At 45.7% G+C, this 18047-nt stretch overlaps 1 long non-coding RNA gene across 1 annotated transcript; it reads right to left on the minus strand.

The window, feature by feature from the left end:
• Positions 1-333: 333 nt before the first annotated feature.
• On the minus strand, positions 334-6841 carry LOC109499167. Its single transcript, XR_002156347.3, has 4 exons — positions 6705-6841; positions 3510-3669; positions 1924-2221; positions 334-1670 (listed from the first exon to the last, which is right to left on the minus strand). It is a non-coding gene; the product is annotated as an uncharacterized LOC109499167 (long non-coding RNA).
• Positions 6842-18047: the final 11206 nt, after the last annotated feature.

The following is an 18047-nucleotide window of genomic DNA, read 5'->3' on the forward strand; positions in this document are numbered from 1 at the left end:
TCTCAGGTTCTTCTCATTAATTCTCTTTGGCTCTCTCAGTTTCCCTCTTTCTCTTTAGCCCTATCTTCAGAAGTTGGCCCCACTGTGCCTTACCACCCCCACTCCCAAAGGAAGCCTACCCTCCATGGCCCTGAGCAGCTAGCAGCCAGACCCTTCCCCAGGATAGCAGAACCTCGAACCTGCTCAAAGCAGAAGGGGACCCCTGGGCAGCCCGTCAGTGTGCCCCCACCGTGCCCCCGCTGCCACGCAATTTTATTTCTCAGTGATTCTGTCCGATAAAATTTCATCGTCCATTAAGTAATCCCTGAAATGAGAACTCTTATGAGCCTATAATGAGCTCTAATTGCCACGACTCGGGGAGCCACGTGGAAGGATTTATTCGGTATTAAGCAGTCGGGTACAGAGTACAGGCTGTTACCTAAGCCATTACTTTCATAATTCAAGGAGAAAATTAGTTCTTTTAAGGGGAGGGGGGACCCTTTGATTTCCTCTCTTTTGCTGGGATGACAGAGGATGGCTTTGTCTTCCTTGAGTGCAAGACAATGTCACAGATATGAAGGTAACAAAACTGTCCCCTCCTCTCCCCCTAACACACACCAGTCAGGGTACCCCACCCCTACCTTCAAATGAGAAAAAAAATCAAAGCAGTTTAGAGGTGCCGTCTTCTTGCCCCTGGATCCTCCAACTTGAGCCTGGAGGAGCAGTTTCCTCCTAGCTCAACCTTGAGATTTCAATTCTTGGTTGTAGCTTTCAAGAAGTGTTCCAGTACTTCCCCCATCCAGGGTCACACCTGACCTGGACCTCACATTCCCCTCTTGCTTCCCACTCTTTCTATTTCCTTTCATGGGCAAAGTCAGGAAAAGCAAAGAATGTGGACTTAGCCGTTGCTTATTCCACAGGCCCTAGAGTTCTGACCTACTGATGTGCTTAGCTGTTTTTCCATCCGTAACTCCCACATTGTCTTTCCCTCTGCATCCCCTCCAAAGTAACCCCCCCCCATCCCCAGTCCTCCTTTTTCCTCTCAGTTTTAGCATTTGCCTACACGGTTCTTCTGCCCCAAACGGAGGCCGAGAGCAGGGCGGGACAGCCCAGGAGTCGGCGGGGCCGGCCTCGGATTTATTTGCTCCTCTTACATTGATTTCATATTAGTTTCCAAAGCGATGAATGATCTCAAAGCTGGGTTTTGTTAGCCGAACACAAACAGGAGACAGGACTTACTTGCCCCCAGCTCCCTTTAATGAGGTCATTATCAAAGCGTGAACAAGTCTATGAATGTTTTATTGAAAGCGCATCGTTAACTTGTATCCATCCTTTTCTCCGAGTGGCATTGTGATATTGCTGTCTGTGGCACATCTTACCCGATATAGCCCGAGATTTCCCCATTCTCTGTAACCAGGCAACCCTTTCTGAATACCCAAAAATTGAAAAGAACCGCTTAGTCTTCAAGAAAGTCCTCAATAATAGTGGAAAAGAACAAAGATCCAGGAGACAACAAAATGCCACAGGGGTGACTTTTCATGAGCAATTATCTCTCATTAATCAGAAGAACAGCTGCAATATTAATTTTCTCTCTTTCTTCCTCTCTTTTCACAGTCCCCAACATTTGAATAATCATAAATTTTGATTTTATGAAGGAGTCACATTTTCAGGGCCTGGAAGAAAGCAGCTACCTAGGTGAAGACAAGCAGAAAAACGCTCTCATTTTTTGTTTGTTTGTTGGGGTAAAGCTGCCGACAAAGCAAACTGAAAAAAATAAAAATAAAAACAAGAGGGATATACTAGAGAAAATGGCCCTGCCCCCCCCCCCCTTTCTTCTAGATGGCGGCTTAGAATCAGGACTGTTTTCCCGCGCCGCCCCCTGACAACTCCCGCTCCCTCCCTTCTTCCCCCTGCCCAGACCCAGTCCCCAGTGCCGCTCTGAACTGGGCGGAGGGAAGCGTCCCCGGCGTCTGGCGTGGGAGTTTCAGCCGGGTTTCTGCCCGTTTAACTTGCAAACGTGAAGCCAAGCGTTGTCGATCTGACCAAAGAGACACTCTTTGGGCGTAACTCGCATTGTGGCCATCAAAAGCCCGCCAGCCTTGGATGAACTGAGACGTGTGCATTCAGCAGAAATGGGGCGCTCGCTCTCCTTTCAGGGGCCGGAGAGAGGCGATTGTTCACAGACGTGTAGCTGGGGTGGAAAACGAGGGTCCCCAGATAAGGCTGTAACCTACAAACCGGGCTGGGGGGTGGGGGAGTTCAAAGAATCTCATTAAAGCCGAGGCTGCAATTAGCAAATACACACTCAGAGAATCTAAGCCTCTCTTGAAAAGCCTGGAGTCGGGATGAAAGCAGGGCACTTAGGAGTCAGCCCCCACATTCCTACGCTGGCAGCGTGAAGAGGGGCCGGTGCCCGGCTCTGCCTTCAGCTGCGCGACTAGTGTTATTTCCAACGCAGCGCCCGGCCAGCGCGTTGCGCGGAGAGGGCAGGCTCCGGGCCGCGTGTTCACCCACCGCCAAAAAGTGGTCTTGCTTCTGCCTAGTGCGCATTCAGAGCGGAGGGGCCATTGAGAAACCTCAGTTCGCCTTTGTGCTCGCCACAGGCGCGAGAGTTCAATTCGGCCCCCGGAGAAGGGGGTGGGAAGAGGCTTGTGGGAAAGGAGTGAGGAGTCTGGCTCAGAATTTCGGGAGCGGCCCAGGCTCCGTACCCTCTGAACAGAGTTTTGGTGACACCGAGGGCCTGCCACACAGCCCCTCTGCTCCCCGCCTCACCTTGTAATTGACATTCGCCCCCCCCCCCAATCCTTAAGCCTAACAGGACATCCCTCCCCCACCCTTAAAGCTCTCCTCTGTCATCAGAATAAAATTTATTGAGCGCCTACTCGGTGCCCAGCGTGTGCTAGGCCCTGCGGGGAGCACGCCTGAAAAGGCGAGGACTGGATCCAATAGAATATTGTTTCATTTCGGTAACAATGGCCTGAGGTAGGGAACAATTATCCGGATAATTGAAGCAAATGCTCCACCTCCCTCCCTCCCTCTCCAGTTCCCAGCGCTGGCCTTTTTTTTTTTTTTTTTTTTTTTTTTTTTTAACACTACCTTTTTCAGAGTTGGTGGTTTTGTTTGGTTGGGGAGGAGGTTGCTGGGAGCCTAAGGGGAAGGCGGAATTATTCACACGCGTCCACCCGTTCGAGTTCCCCACATCCCTTGGCCCAAAATTTGCTGAAAGCACTGCCCTGAAATAGCTGCTTAGTAATGGAATCCAAGACAGTTTTTTTTTTTTTTTTTTTTTTTGTTGTTGTTGTTTTTTTAATGCTACCCAAAAGAGAGTGAACCTTTATCATTTTTAGTGATCTGGCCTTTCTGGTCATCTACAAAAATCACCGGGACAGCATTATGAAAGTATAATGTATAAATGCCTAAGAGATTTGGTTTAATGGTGCGGGACCCAAACTTAAGAATGAAACAAACAAAAACCGGCTTTGTGTGTTTCTGATGCAGGTGAGGGTTGAGAAATCAGGGAGAAATCCTACCCCGCTTGTCCTGGAGCCTGAAGAGAATGACTTAACCTGAGCCTCCTTCAGCAGTTGGTGGTTGGAAGGCGTGTATGGAGTGCCTCCTCTCTGCTGGGCTCTGGGCGTGCGGGGAATTCCGTTGCACAAGGCAGGTAAGTCCCTTGGGAGTTTCTAGTACCTTCAAATGAATGAACAAATGAATTCAGAGGCCGTGAATTGCAAAAGGTAGCATGAATATCAAAGAAAAGCCCAGTTGGCTCTAGGAGTGGATAAAACTGAAGTCTGAAGTGACTCATGAGGAATGTGTTCGATGGTCGCGGAAGGGTGCACAGAGAAGCAGGGAAGAGTTTCTCTTGCTCAGTTAATTGCAAGAACTAAAAGGAAGCCAGGGAGATTGGTGGAAAAATCTGTTTCTGTGCCTGGTAGATAGGAAAAATGCCCCCACCTTCCAGTCCTTGGGAGGAATTAAGGACTGCTTAGCGCTGGGCCTGGTACCTGGTGTCTTGGGCATCTCTAGTTTTTATTATTATCCTGGACCTGCAGGTCTGTGTGCCCTAGAGGCTGGGGAATGACGCATCAGAGCCCCAGGCTTCACAGGGAGGAAGCAGGAAGCTAGAGCAGCCCAATCATCTCTCCATGAGGGCCTGCCTTTTCCAAGCTGAGCTTCTATTTCCAAGTCTCCTAGCTTGGTGCTCCCACCCTGAAGACGCCCAAGTTGGAGTTTCTCTAGCGTTTGATTTCTGGACATACCTGTCTCCTTCAGCAGCCCCCCAAACCTGGACCTACCAGGGGAACTTCCCCACACCCTACTCTCTACCCCTATCAAAGGCCTCGGGTCCTGGAAGACCCTACTTGGGACTCAGCTTTAAATTTCAAGGGTCCTTTGGCCTGGAGAAACTTTGCAGCTTTGCTGGTCTGTGTTACACAGGAAACAGGTGCCATCGCAGTAGGCCAATCTTCATAACCACCATTTTCTGAGCTCCCTGTGTGCTTGGCCCTGAATGAGGAACCTTGCCTGCATGACCTTATTTGATCTGTTGGATAAAACACCAATATTATGGCTGTTTCTTGTTTAAGAATCCTGAATCTTAATGAAGTCCAAAGACTTACACGGTCACACAATGGCAGAGCCAGGATTCAGACCCTGTCTATCTAATGCAGGGGATCTGGAGTTTTAGGCACTGCTATCGCCTAATAATACCTGGCATTTATTGAGGGCCTATTATATGCCAGGGTATGAGTAAGAGTTTTAATGTATCATTTATTTTTCACAATGACCCAGCAAGGTAGTTACTTTTATCATTTACTCATTTGGTTATTGTTCACTTCTTGGTTAGTGTGGGTTTTCTGTAAAAGATCACAAAGAGGGCGCCTTGGTGGCTCAGTCGGTTAAGCGTCCGACTCGGTTTCAGCTCCAGGTCATGATCTCACGGTTTGTGGGTTCAGGCCCTGCCATCAGGTTCCAATCTGACAGCTTGGAGACTGCTTGGGAGCCTCTCTCTTCCTCTCTCTCTGCCCCTCCCCCACTAGCTCTGTCTCTGTCTCTCTTCCAAAAATAAACACACACACACACAAAAAGATCACAAAAGCCATTCTAATGTGGCCCATACAATGGGGCACAAACTGGCATTGGGATGAAGGTATTGAATGTGATTGTTTTTATTCACCTGCACCCTGAACGTAGTAAGTGCTGAAAGACATTGAAGTGGGTGAAAACAACAGCTTATTCTTTTACTCCAAAAGCCTTCATTATAATCAATACATATGTCCACTGGTTGGTTGGGTATCTGTCCCTCCCCCACTGACTACAAGCTGCACCTGGGCAAGAGACTGGGTCTGTTTTGTTTATTCACCGAGCATGTCAAACACCCAGCCTAGAGCTGGCGTAGATTAGGAGTGAGATACCTATTTGTTGAATGATTCCTCATCCTACATTAAAGGAGACTAAGGCTCAGAGAGGCTATGCAAATTGTCCAAGGCCCCAGAGCTTCCAAGTGGCAGTTGGAGGATTCAAACCGAGGTCTTCCTCTTTTCACCCTAGCCCACAGCGTCCTGCGCTGTGTCCCCTGGGCCACAGGGACTGAGAGCGGGAACCGGGCTGCGCGGCTGCGGGGGGGGGTGGGGGGGGGTGGGGAGGACAGTTTGAAGTCGGTCCTCACTCAACCCCCAAACCCCACGCGTGGGTGAAGCCCGGGGAGGCCGAAGCTCTAAGAGGCTCGAGAGGCCGCTCCCTGCATGGGGGTAAATCGGCTCTGAGACCCTGAGAGGCGCTGCGACGTGTCCGCTGCTCCCGGCGCTTTCGCTGCTCGAGCTCCAGACCCGCACCCTACCCCCTTCCTGGCGTCAGTCTCTCCTTCTCCCTAACTTCTCATTGGAAAACGAAGCGACTCTAAGGGATCGTATTGAACCTACAGCCCGACGACATCGCGACCAGTAACCGCCCCCAAACTCCAAACACACCGCATCCCCCACGCTGGGCCCTCAGTCCCCGCCGCGACAGGTGCGCATGCGCGCGTGCAAGGAGGGAGAATTTGCCGTGAGTCCGTGTGCGCAAGCGCGCGTGAAGTGTGCGTGAGAGTTGAGAACGGGGGCGTACGTGACCGTGTGACAGCGGGTGACGGGGTGTGTGTGACGAGGTGAAGAGTGCGAGTGTTAGTAGCATGCGCGCGCGTGATGTGTATACAACTGAGGAGGGTGGGTGTGTGAGAGCTTGAGTGGAGGTTGTAAGCAGGACTGTGTGATACAGGAGTGTGTGAATACACGACGGGGCGAATGAGGCCGGGTGTGTGAGGGCGGGTGGGTGTGAACAGCGTGTGTGTGAACGTGAGCGTGTGCTCCGGTCAGTCTGTGCGTAGGAGGATGTGTAAGAACGTGCGCGCGCGCCGGGGTGCGTGTAAAGAGTATGAGCAGGGGTGCGGCAGAGCGCGAGCCGGTGGAGTTTGCCCATGAGCGTGTGCGTGCGTGGGACGCGTGCGTGGGGCGTGGCTCCCGGGGTCCGACCGCAGCCGCTCGCCCCCACCCACCCAGTGGGCGGTCGCCGCAGCCAGCCGCCCCTCTGGCTGAGCGAGGTCGCCGAGAGGGTTAGGGAAGGGAGGAGGGGACACCAGGGGCCCCTCACGGTAGAAACCTGCAGGAGCGCAAATAAGTGGGAGGGGCTCTGGAGGCATCACCAGGCGTGCCCTTTTTCACCTGTCCTTAGGTTTCCTCACTCACCCTCTGGATCGTCTTTCTGACTATTTACCCAACAAGTATTGATGGAGTGCCTGCAGTATATACCGGGCTCTGCGCTGGGAAAACCCGAAGAACCGGACAGCTTAGGTGCCACTCATCATGGAGCGTCCGCGGGACTTTCTGTTCGTGCGTAACTGCTTTGCAGAACGCTGGTGGTACGAACACACACTTTGGTCTCTACCCTCGAGCAGAGGGCAGGTAATGGAGGGCTTAGAAGACAGTATGATGGCAATGAGACAGTATATTGAAAACGATGCATTCCATCTCCATCCAAGCCTCAATCCTCCCACTGTGCTCTTGAGCTTGGGCTTGAGGTTAGGCGTCCTAGATGTGCATCCCGTTCCTTTGACAATGGAAATTATGATGGCACTCTTCTTACGGGGTTGAGTTGTCATGACAACCCTTGGCACAATGCCTGGCACAGGGTTAGCACTCAGTATATACAAGCTATAATGATGCTGATGATGTTCCGCTGGCCTGATGGAATGTTGTGGACAAGGGGAGATGTGCTGTAGGCTACACCGTTTGAGAGATTTTCTATGGGCTTAAATTAATTTGTGTATATTTATATTCTTCTGTTGCGTCAGGTTGTGAATATCAGATGCTTGGTCTTTATTCTTCTCTACTAACTTCTTAACTTCCTGGACCAATGTTATTACTACTGCCGTTGTTAAGGGAAAATGAAAAAGTATTGGCGGAAGACAGCAAGAACCCACAGGAGCCCAGTGTCCTTTCAGGCAGCCTTAGAAGCATTTTCGTCCACCCATGTGCCATTAAAGCGAAAGGGAATATTTTCACAGTGACACACAATGCTTGCTGTAATTTAACCTCGTGAGCAAAACTTCCAATTAAGTATGACAGTAGGAAATAGGTGTCCTGATTAGCCATGTACCTCCCTGGAACGAGGTATTGTATAAACAGTTGCAGGACATGTTGTTAAAAAATTTTTTTTTTACATTTATTTATTTTTGAGAGACAGAGAGACAGTGTGAACAGGGGAGGGGCAGAGAGAGAGGGAGACACAGAATCTGAAGCAGGTTCCAGGCTCTGAGCTGTCATCACAGAGCCCATGCGGGGCTTGAACCCATGAACCGTGAGATCATGGCCTGAGCCAAGTCGGACACTTAACCGACTAAGGCACCTAGGCACCCCTGTTGCTGTTGTTTTAAATGTCTTACTAGGGGCGCCTGGGTGGCTCAGTCGGTTAAGCGGCCGACTTCGGCTCAGGTCATGATCTCGTGGTCCGTGAGTTCGAGCCCCGCGTTGGGCTCTGTGCTGACAGCTCAGAGCCTGGAGCCTGTTTCGGATTCTGTGTCTCCCTGTCTCTCTGACCCTCCCCCGTTCATGCTCTGTCTCTCTCTCTCTCAAAAATAAATAAACATTAAAAAAAAAAGTCTTACTAAGATTCTTTTTTGGTGGGGGGATCACAAAATAATTTTGTTTTAAGCCAAAAAGAAAACCCCCAAAAGAATATTTTTAACCATTGAATTTACTTATGGAGACTTTTCAAGAAAAAAATATATTTAAAAAAAATCTTGAAAAGTGTGAGAATGGGTTGTAGCATGTAGGTTCTCAAACTTAGCCACTGAAAAGGAATTTTACCATTATCCAGCTGGCCTATCCATCTCGTGTTACAGTACGAGAAACTGAGGTGCAAAGAGATGAAGTGGTAACAGTGGTCAGTCCCTTCCAGCAGTCACCAAGTAGGACTATCTCAGTTTTGTTCCTCTGTCCACACTATCCACACTTACACATTTCTCCTCCTGGTTGCCTGAGCAACTAGGAGGAGAAAAAGGAGAGGACTTCCCGTTCCCTTCTGTATCAACACATCTCTATTGCTGGCCGCTCTGTCTTCTGGTGTCTCAGACCCAAACCCTCGGAAGCTTCCTCAAATCCTCTCTCTCTCTGTACATTTAATTTGTCAGGAAGTCCTGATGGCTTGCTTGACCTTTAAACACATCCAGAAACTGCCCGCTTTCAGCGTCCCCACCACTATCACACTGGTCCAAATCACACTCTGTGGCCTCCCGCAGAGTCTTCTGACTGGGCTCCTTCCTCCCCTACTTACCTCTACAATCTGTTCTCAATTCGGCAGCCAGAAGAAGCCTCTGAAAACAGAAGTCAGATCGGGTCAGAGCAAGACCCAAAGGACATAGAATGGCCCTCCATGATCTTAACGGTGGCTGTCTCTCTGAACTCCTCCCCTCCTATTGGCCTACTCACCCACTCTGCTTTCCTTTCTTGGCTGGCCCTCTCCTGCACTGCCCTCCCCTCTTCCAGGAACTCTTCCCTACAAGTCCACTTGCTCACTTTATTATTTATTTATTTATTTATTTATTTATTTATTTATTTATTTATGTTTATTTTGTGTGTGTGTGTGTGTGTGTGTGTGTGTGTGTGTGTGAGAGAGAGAGAGAGAGAGAGAGAGAGAGAGAGAGAGAGCACAAGTTCAACACTGCGCCGAACAGGGCAAGGGGCAGAGAGAGAGGAGAGAGAGAATCCCAAGCAGGCTTACCCCTGTCAGGCTGTCAGCACAGAGCCCAGTGCAGGGCCCAGTCTCACCAATTTGGGAGGTCATGACCTGAGCCGAAATCAGGAGTCACTTGATGCTTAATGAACTGAGCCACCCGTGCAGTCCTCACTCTTTTTAAAAATACTGAAGCTCCTACTATTCCCTCTGAACTCCCTCCCCCGCTTTACCCCATGCTTCATTTTGTTCTCCATAGCATTTGCCACTTTCCAACATAGTATATAACATACTGAGCTTATGTGTTTATTATCTGAATCTCCCTGAGGGAACAAATACTCCTGGAGGATATTTATGTCCGTGGGGTCACTAAGAACAGTGCCTGGCATAATAGTTGCTCAGTCAATAGTTGACGAGGGATTAAAAGAAGAAAGCCAGTGTTCTTGGTAGATGCCTGACCACAATTCTATCTTACCTCTGTGTAGCACTTTGGGGTTTACAAAGACTCTTAAATATCATTGGATGTGTACGATTATATAAGCTGGATAGGACTTTTTAAAAATAAACTGTTACTTCCACAATGATGTATTCAGAGGTTAAAGGATGTGCCCAAATCAAATCCAGGACTATGATCTAAATCAGAGTGTCATTTTTGGTGGGAGACAAGTTCTCTATTCTAAACTTCTTGGCTAAAAGAGGAAAAGTTATAGGTTACTGGATTCACTGTGGCTCCTTCTAAATTTTGGCCCTGGGATGAGGGCTGGGGTCCTTTCTCCACTGCCTGCTTCTGGTATTAGGTAGTTGTTCAATCCCCAGCTAAATGAGTGGTGCTTGGGGGAACACGTCACAATGGCCACATCCTCTTGTTTTTATAATTTGCACAGGGTCGAAAACAAGAGATATTGTTTTGTTGTTAGCTCCAGCTCATTTGGAGTCTGGCCTGAATCTCTTGACTTGGCTGGATGCCCTTCCTCATCTGACTGCTCTGGGCATTCCAACATACTGTCTTAGTCCATTACAGTTCCTTCCTCATGTTTGGGTTCTCTGTCAGTCCATCAGATTTAGCTGATGAGCTCATTGACTGAAAACCAATTGAGCAAGACAATGTCCCTCATTCTCTGGGCACACACAGCACCATTGTCTTCCACAGATACTAGTAATAATTGACATCCCCTTATGAGGACGTTAATATCTCAAGTTGCTAATCAATAACTGCTGTTAGAGCCAGAATTTATCATATTGAACTACAAAGGTAGCAAAAAAATGCTATGATTCAGAAAAATAGATGTAAATACAAATCTACCAATTCTGAGCAAGTTTTTAAGATAACACGATTTCCAGGGCACCTGGCTGGCTCCATTGAAAGAGTGTTGGACTTTTGACCTTGGGACTATGGGTTCAAGCCCCACTCTGAGTGTAGAGATTACTAAAAATAAATAGATAAATTTGAAAAAAGATAACAGTATTTCCTCAAAGATATTCACATGTAGTAAAACAAATGATAGTTACTTCTTTGCTATCTCTCATGTATCATAAATTATTACTTTTTAACGTGAATGAGGAAAATTTAAGCATTTTGAGACAAGAAAAGGAACAGAATAATGTTGAAATATCAATTCAATGTTTGATTATTCACAGATTAACCCATGCCATCTCCACTAGAATGTAACACGTGTCTCAGTTATACACTCTTTTTCTGTTCCAGGTGCTTGGAGCAACAGAGATGTTAATTATGAATGCAGAAGACATAGTTCAGAAAGGTGTAATGGCAGCCAAAGTTAACTGCATCGTTGCCTTTCTGAAGGGGGCTTTTTACCTGTGATCTGTTGTTGTTGTTGTTGTTGTTGTTGTTGAGACTGAGCAAGTTAACGGAGTTCCAAACAATGTACGCAGGAATGATCATAATACCATTTTTAAAAAATGTTTATGTATTTTGAGAAAGAACGTGTGTGAGTGGGGGAGGGGCAGAGGTGTGTGTGCGTGCGTGTGCGTGTGTGTGTGTGTGTGTGTGTGAGAGAGAGAGAGAGAGATAGAGACAGAATCCCAAGCAGGCTCCGCGCTGCCAATGCAGAGCCAGACGAGGGGCTCCATCTCATGAACCATGAAATCATGACCGGAGCCAAAATCAAGAGTGGGACAGTTAACCAGCTGAGCCAGCCAGGTGCCCCATAATACCATTTATATTGGCCTGAGAATAACCCCTAGCCAGAGAACTCTTAGCGTATTTAGTTGTCAACAAAAGACAAAGCATAACAGATTAATGGCTACTTTTAAATATAAGGCCTCGGTCATACTGTTAGATGGACCTCTGGAAACAGAGCTACAGTTGCTACTGAAGTTCGCCATTATTTACCGGGTGCCTGCATGTGCTAGGTGCTGGGATACAAAGGTGGCCAAAGCCTCACCACAGCCCTCAATGAAATCTAATAGGTGTGTGATGATGGAATGTAATAATCTATGGAACCATGGAAGAGAGAGCCATCCCTTCTTCCAGCCGGCATCAGGGACTCTGGGGTTGGGCTTTGAACTATTTATAGTATATGCTCAGATTAGAAAACAACACAGCAACAACAATAGCACAACAACAGAGAAGAGACTTCTAGGCTAAGGGTCCATTCATGAGCCCAGGCCTGAAAGATGCACCCTGTAAAGGTAGAATGGCTGCATGCAACAGGGAGAAACGGCAAGGGCTGCTTGGCAGCAGAAACAAAGGGTCTGAGTGGTCGGTGAAGGAGTACGAGATATCTCTATATTAGATGGATTGTCTTTGAGGGATGCTAAGTAGAGAATTGAAAAGATTATATTGAAATCACTAACAGGATGGATTGAAAGAGAGAAAACCCAGAGCAGTTAAAGTCTTAGAGTCAGTCTCAAGGTGATGAGGGTCACATTAATCCGTGGTGATGGGAAAGGAGAGGAGAAGTTAAATTCAAGAGTCGTTTGGAAGGGAGTGCCAACAACCCTCCGTTGCTAATTAGATGGGAAGCGGGTACAGAAAGAGAAAGAAATGAGTCAGTGCAGAGTTGGATTTCTCGCTCAGCTTATCCCTGTTAGCAAGGGTAGTGTTAACAAAACAGTGGTTACAGAAGATAAGCAGTTTTTTCCTTGTTTCGGATAGGCTTGTGGATAGAGTGGATGAACGAGGAAGAAGGTGAAGGTTTTGATTGTAAGCACTTTGAGTTTTAAGTACTGTTAGAACAGCCAATGGGACATTTTTGATGTGTAATAGCAGTTGGAAATATGGATCTGAACTTCAGAGAAATTGGGGTTGGAAATAAAAATTCCATCAGCCTATTGTATTTAAATTATATATAATTGTTGGAACATCAAGGTAAAATGAAATTACTGGGGGTTGAGGTGATGGTTAGGACAGCCAAACTCATTGCTTTGGTATAGTATCTTTCTGACTAATTGGCACATCATATTTAACATATTTGTTGAATGCTGACTCTGTTCCAGAGTCTTACTTTCTACTCTTGGGAATTGTATAATCTCTTGGTTAGTCTATTGAGATGTAATCAAATACCTACCACTCAACAGTGGGACTGGAATACAGTGGATTTGGAAACCAAAACAAGATTGGAAGGCAGCTTGGTGTGAATATGGGATTAGAGTTAAAAATAGCCTCCTTTAGAGGCACCTGCGTGGCTCAGCTGGTTGAGTGTCCAACTTCAGCTTAGGTCATGATCTCACAGTTTGTTTGTTCGAGCCCCGTGTCAGGCTCACTGCTGTCAGTGGGTACCTGCTTTGGATCTTCTGTCTCTCTCTGCCTCTTCCCGGCTTGTGCTCTCTCTCTCTCAAAAGTAAATAAAACACTTTAAAAAATAATAAAAATGGCTTCCTTTGGCTAACCAGGTGCCTTAGAAGGTTGGCCTGAGCACTCTCTGCTCATCCTATCCTATATAACAGAAATAGAGTAAAGTAGGGAAATCCTGGTGTCATATTCAGGTACCCTGCCTTGTTTTCATTCCAAAGGACTTCTTTTCCCATGTAGACCTTAGACATTTTCTGATAGGCTCAACCTTATCTTCACAGGGCCTGCTGACAAATGCCAAGGATCCATCAAGTAGGGCAGCCAGATGTTTATGGCCTCGTTCTGGCTTATTAGCACAGCATTACTCAGATTCCCAGTCTGAGTCAGAATCCTAAGTGACTGTTCCAGGTCACAAGATGTTTGTGTTTCCCGAAGGATTTAAAGTGCTTGCAAAATGGTCTGTCATACCCACCTCCAGAAGGAAGATTGCTCATCTTTGAGATTGCAGGTAGATGGAAAAAGGAGGAGGAAATGGCAAATCAATGCACAGAATCAAATCCAGTATCATCATTTATCATCAGCTAGAACTGGTCATTGGTCCTGTTAATTTCCCATCAGTTACCACATTGCCTCACTGCCCTAGTGCTATGGCATTCTGATCAACCTCTCTGCCTCAACCAGGTGGGACTGTTTGTGGTCATAGCACACACAGCCCCATATCCAAGGCTTCTTACCTACATCTTTCCCCACTTAAAGTGCTTCTACCTTTTTCTCACTAATCCATTTGTAATCTTTAAAATGCTCCTCAAAATGGTAGCGTCTTCATATGACTTTTTCTTCCTAAGGGTAACCACTCAAATTGTTCACAATTCCTCAGTGTTTCCGTATATGGTAACCGTCAGTTTCGTCTCTGTTTATATCCTGAGGCATAATTTCTTAGGACTTGTTTGTGAATACTGTTAATTTTTCCAGAGCAATATCTTATAGACTAGCCTTCGGCATCACCTAGAAAAATTGGTGAGTTGAATGAACTATTCAGTTAAATCAGTTTGAAGTTTTTTGGATGAGGAGAATAATAATGATGATTCATTCACTGAATATTGTGGCAGACAATGTACTAAGCATTTTGCCATGTCACACTAAAGAATGAGGAGAGATCATCTTCATTTTACAGATGACAAAACAGGTTCTAAGAGGTTAAGTGATTTGCTTGAGGTCACGTGATTAGTAAAGAGCAGAGCCTCGATTCACACCCCTGTCTTTGAAACTCTATAGTTCATAATCTTGCCATGTTTTTAGTGTTCATTTAAAACAATTTTTTTTAAATAATTAAAAAAATTTTTTTTAATGTTTATTAATTTTTGAGAGAGAGAGAGAGAGTGAACAGGGGAGGAGAAGAGAGAGAGGGAGACAGAATCAGAAGCAAGCTCCAGGCCCTGAGCTGTCAGCACAGGGCCCAACGCGGGGCTTGAACTCACAAGCCGGGAGATCATGACCTGGGCTGAAGTTGGACGCTTAACCCACTGAGCCACCCAGGCGCCCCTAGTGTTCATTTTTTAAAGGACAGAAACAGTTTCTGGTATCGTCTTGATCTCTTTCCATTCCTCCTCGTATAGGGCTGTGTACTGAACGTTGTAATTTAATTTTAGGTTGCAGGAACACATGGATGATAGCTTCCTTCAGCAGATGAGTGTTTTGGTAAGGATAGGTGGGGAAGTAAAGGAAAGTAGGTCCGGCTCAGCAACTGCACAGCAAGACCTCATGGAGCATTGAAAAAATTCCCCCCTCATGCCCATTTCCTCAGAAGGGGCTTACTCAGAGTTTTATGGATTTTCTTTCCCTATGAGAACAAAGCTTTCAGATAAAACGCCCTTCATTAGAAACCAGTTCTTTCAGGACTGCCTGAGTGGCTTAGTTGGTTGAACGTCTGACTCTTGATTTCGGCTCTGGTCGTGATCCCAGGGTCGTGGGATCAAAGCCCTGTGTCAGGCTCTGTCTTGAGCATGGAGCCTGCTTAAGATTCTGTCTCCGTCTGCCCCCCTTTCCCCGGCTTGAACTCTCTCTCTAAAGTAAAAAACAAAACAAAACAGTTCTTTCATTAATTCAACAAATATTTATTGAGTGCTTACAATATGTCAGCCATTCTCCAATGCACCAGGGAAAAGTGGTGAGCATAACAGATACATTTTCTCCTAAGAGGGCTTCTGTTCCAACAGTCTTATATTAAGTTTTGGTGATCATAAATCTCATGGGACTGATCTCTTCCTGATGCTTATTCTCTAGGCTTGAAGGCTTCCTCCTTTTCAGGAGTGTGCTTGAACTTAGAAGTGAGTATAAGCCTGTGTCTTCCAAATTTATTGATAGTGGACACCTGTTAGTTGCTTCTACAGCACTCATAGTGTGTGGTCTCAGCCTTGGAATTCTGGGGAACCTGACACTATCTACGGCTCCACAGAGGAACATGTGATCTAGGCTAAGCCAATCAGTATGTTATCCCTTCCACGGTATTGGCTTGGTAAATAGCAGGTGACCTGAGACGGTCCAATAAGAGCCAATCTCAAAAATTTTAAAGAATACTGATTCTCTTTAATACTCTGGAGACTATGAGGGCTGGATCTGCTGCAGTCATTTTGCAGAGAAGAGGGAAGAGTCTAATATACAGATGTAAGCAGAGTCCAGAAATAGATCTGGAGGCCTGGGCAAACTGCATTTTGCCTGCCCCACCTCTAGACTCTAGCCATCAGTGAAGCCAATAAATATCTCCATGTTTTGAAACAGTTTGAATTTAATTTTGTTAGCTACAACTTAAAGCATAGCAATCGATACTAAGAAAAGAAAAAAGAAGAAAAAGGAAAAAAGAAAAATATGCTTCTCTGTTTTTTTGTTTTTGTTTTTTTTCTGGAAGCATTTTATAGAACTAGATTTTCTCAGAATAAAATCACATTGGGAGAGGTGCCTGGGTGACTCATTTGGTTAAGCGTTCAATTTCGGCTTAGGTCATGATCTCATGGTTCATATGTTTGAGCCACACATTGGGCTCTGCTCTGCACTGACAGTGTAGAGCCTTCTTGGGAATCTCTCTCTCTCCCTTTCTCTCTGCTCCTCCCCTACTCAAGTGCTCTCTCTCTCTCTCTCTCTCTCAAAGTAAATAAAGAAACTTAAAAAAATCACAGTGAGAAATGCTGATTTTGACAGTTAGATGGCTATAAGCCAATGTCCCAGAGAGGACAAACTATGCCTCCCTTTGACCAAATATTCTTTTTTTTTTTTAAAGTTTATTTATTTTTGACAGAGACAGAGTGCGAGCATGAGCTGGGGAGGGGCAGAGAGAGAGAGAGAGAGAGGGAGACACAGAATCTGAAGCAGGCTCCAGGCTCTGAGCTGTCAGCACAGTGCCTGACGCAGGGCTCGAACTCACGAACTGTGAGATCATGACCTGGACCAAAGTCAGACGCTTAACCGACTGAGCCACCCAGGCGCCCCTTGACCAAATATTCTTTTTTTTTTTTTTTTTAATTTTTTTTTTTTAACGTTTATTTATTTTTGAGACAGGGAGAGACAGAGCATGAACGGGGGAGGGTCAGAGAGAGAGGGAGACACAGAATCCGAAACAGGCTCCAGGCTCTGAGCTGTCAGCACAGAGCCCGACGCGGGGCTCGAACTCACAGAGTGCGAGATCGTGACCTGAGCCGAAGTCGGCCGCTTAACTGACTGAGCCACCCAGGCGCCCCTTGACCAAATATTCTTAAGAAATATTTTTGTATCTACTGCAATGTAGTCTAAATGCAAAGAAATCTTCTTCACTGTTAATCTTCGAAAACGGCGTGTGGTTAAAATTTTTAATATAGTTATTCGGTCAGTATTTAAACCATCTTTGAGATATTAGTTAAGGAAAGGAAGAGAAAAAAAGAGGTCACTGTGATTATAGCCAAAGGAAAGAAATAACGTATCTCAGGAGAAAGAAAATATAGAAAAGATGGAAGAAATCAAAAGATGTGGATGAAAGTCAATTTTCTAGAAAGGGAAGTTTTAACACTAACCTGGAAGAGAAAGTATACAGTAAAATTTCTCGATTGCGTAATTCAGTGTCATGCAGGCAAATGTGAAGATAATAGTTAATAAATCACAAGAAGATCTCTTAAGTTTGAGTGGACAGAAAACTGAAAGACAGGCTCAATGCAGATGAATATAGTTGCAACTATATTAATAAAGTTGTTTCTATATTATTTTAATTATGATCCGAGACAAAAGGGGTATTAAAAAGGATTGTAAGAATGTTCCCTAATGATTTGAGCCTAATCTGACTCAATTAAATCTGACTGAACTGTTCTGTTCAACATGACCATCATAATGTTGTTTTTGATCATCTCAGGAATGAGAACAGAAAGTAATACCTAAGCCTTTGGCAATGGCATTTATCAAATGACGTTTGACACGTATGTGATGATAGGGGACCTGAACTATCTAAAATTTATAAGCTCATTTCACTAACCTGAAATAGCCCGTATTAGTGGGCACTAATTTTAAAATCAACATGTGAGAAACATTACATTCATGGGTTGATTGGCATCACTCGCAGTTGACCTAAGATTATCATCTAAAGAGCTTTTGATTCTAGATTCATTTGCCAAGTTACATCATTCCTGAAACATCTCAAATCAAGCGGGACAGTGTAGAATCGCATGCTATTACCACAGTGTGTAGTTGGGTCCGAATGACCCTGACTTAGTCAACAATCATGATCTGATCATGAATGATCAGCTGCTCTGTGATACTGACAAGAATGATCACTTACTCATGTGACAAGCCCTTAAACATCTGTTCCCAGTGGTTGGCAGTGGGGTGGCAGGAGGAATGCTGTTGGAATGAAGTTACAGGGATCTAACAGAGTGAGATCTCTGAACCAAAGTGAGATCACTTCTTTTTTTTTAATTTAAATTTTTTATTTTATTATTATTTTTTTAATATGAAATTTATTGTCAAGCCGGTTTCCATACAACACCCAGTGCTCATCCCAACAGGTGCCTTCCTCAATGCCCATCACCCACTTTCCCCTCCCTCCCAACCCCCATCAACCCTCAGTTTATTCTCAGTTTTTAAGAGT

The sequence above is a fragment of the Felis catus genome, chromosome B1 (genome assembly GCF_018350175.1).
Source record: "Felis catus isolate Fca126 chromosome B1, F.catus_Fca126_mat1.0, whole genome shotgun sequence".
Lineage (NCBI taxonomy): Eukaryota > Metazoa > Chordata > Mammalia > Carnivora > Felidae > Felis > Felis catus.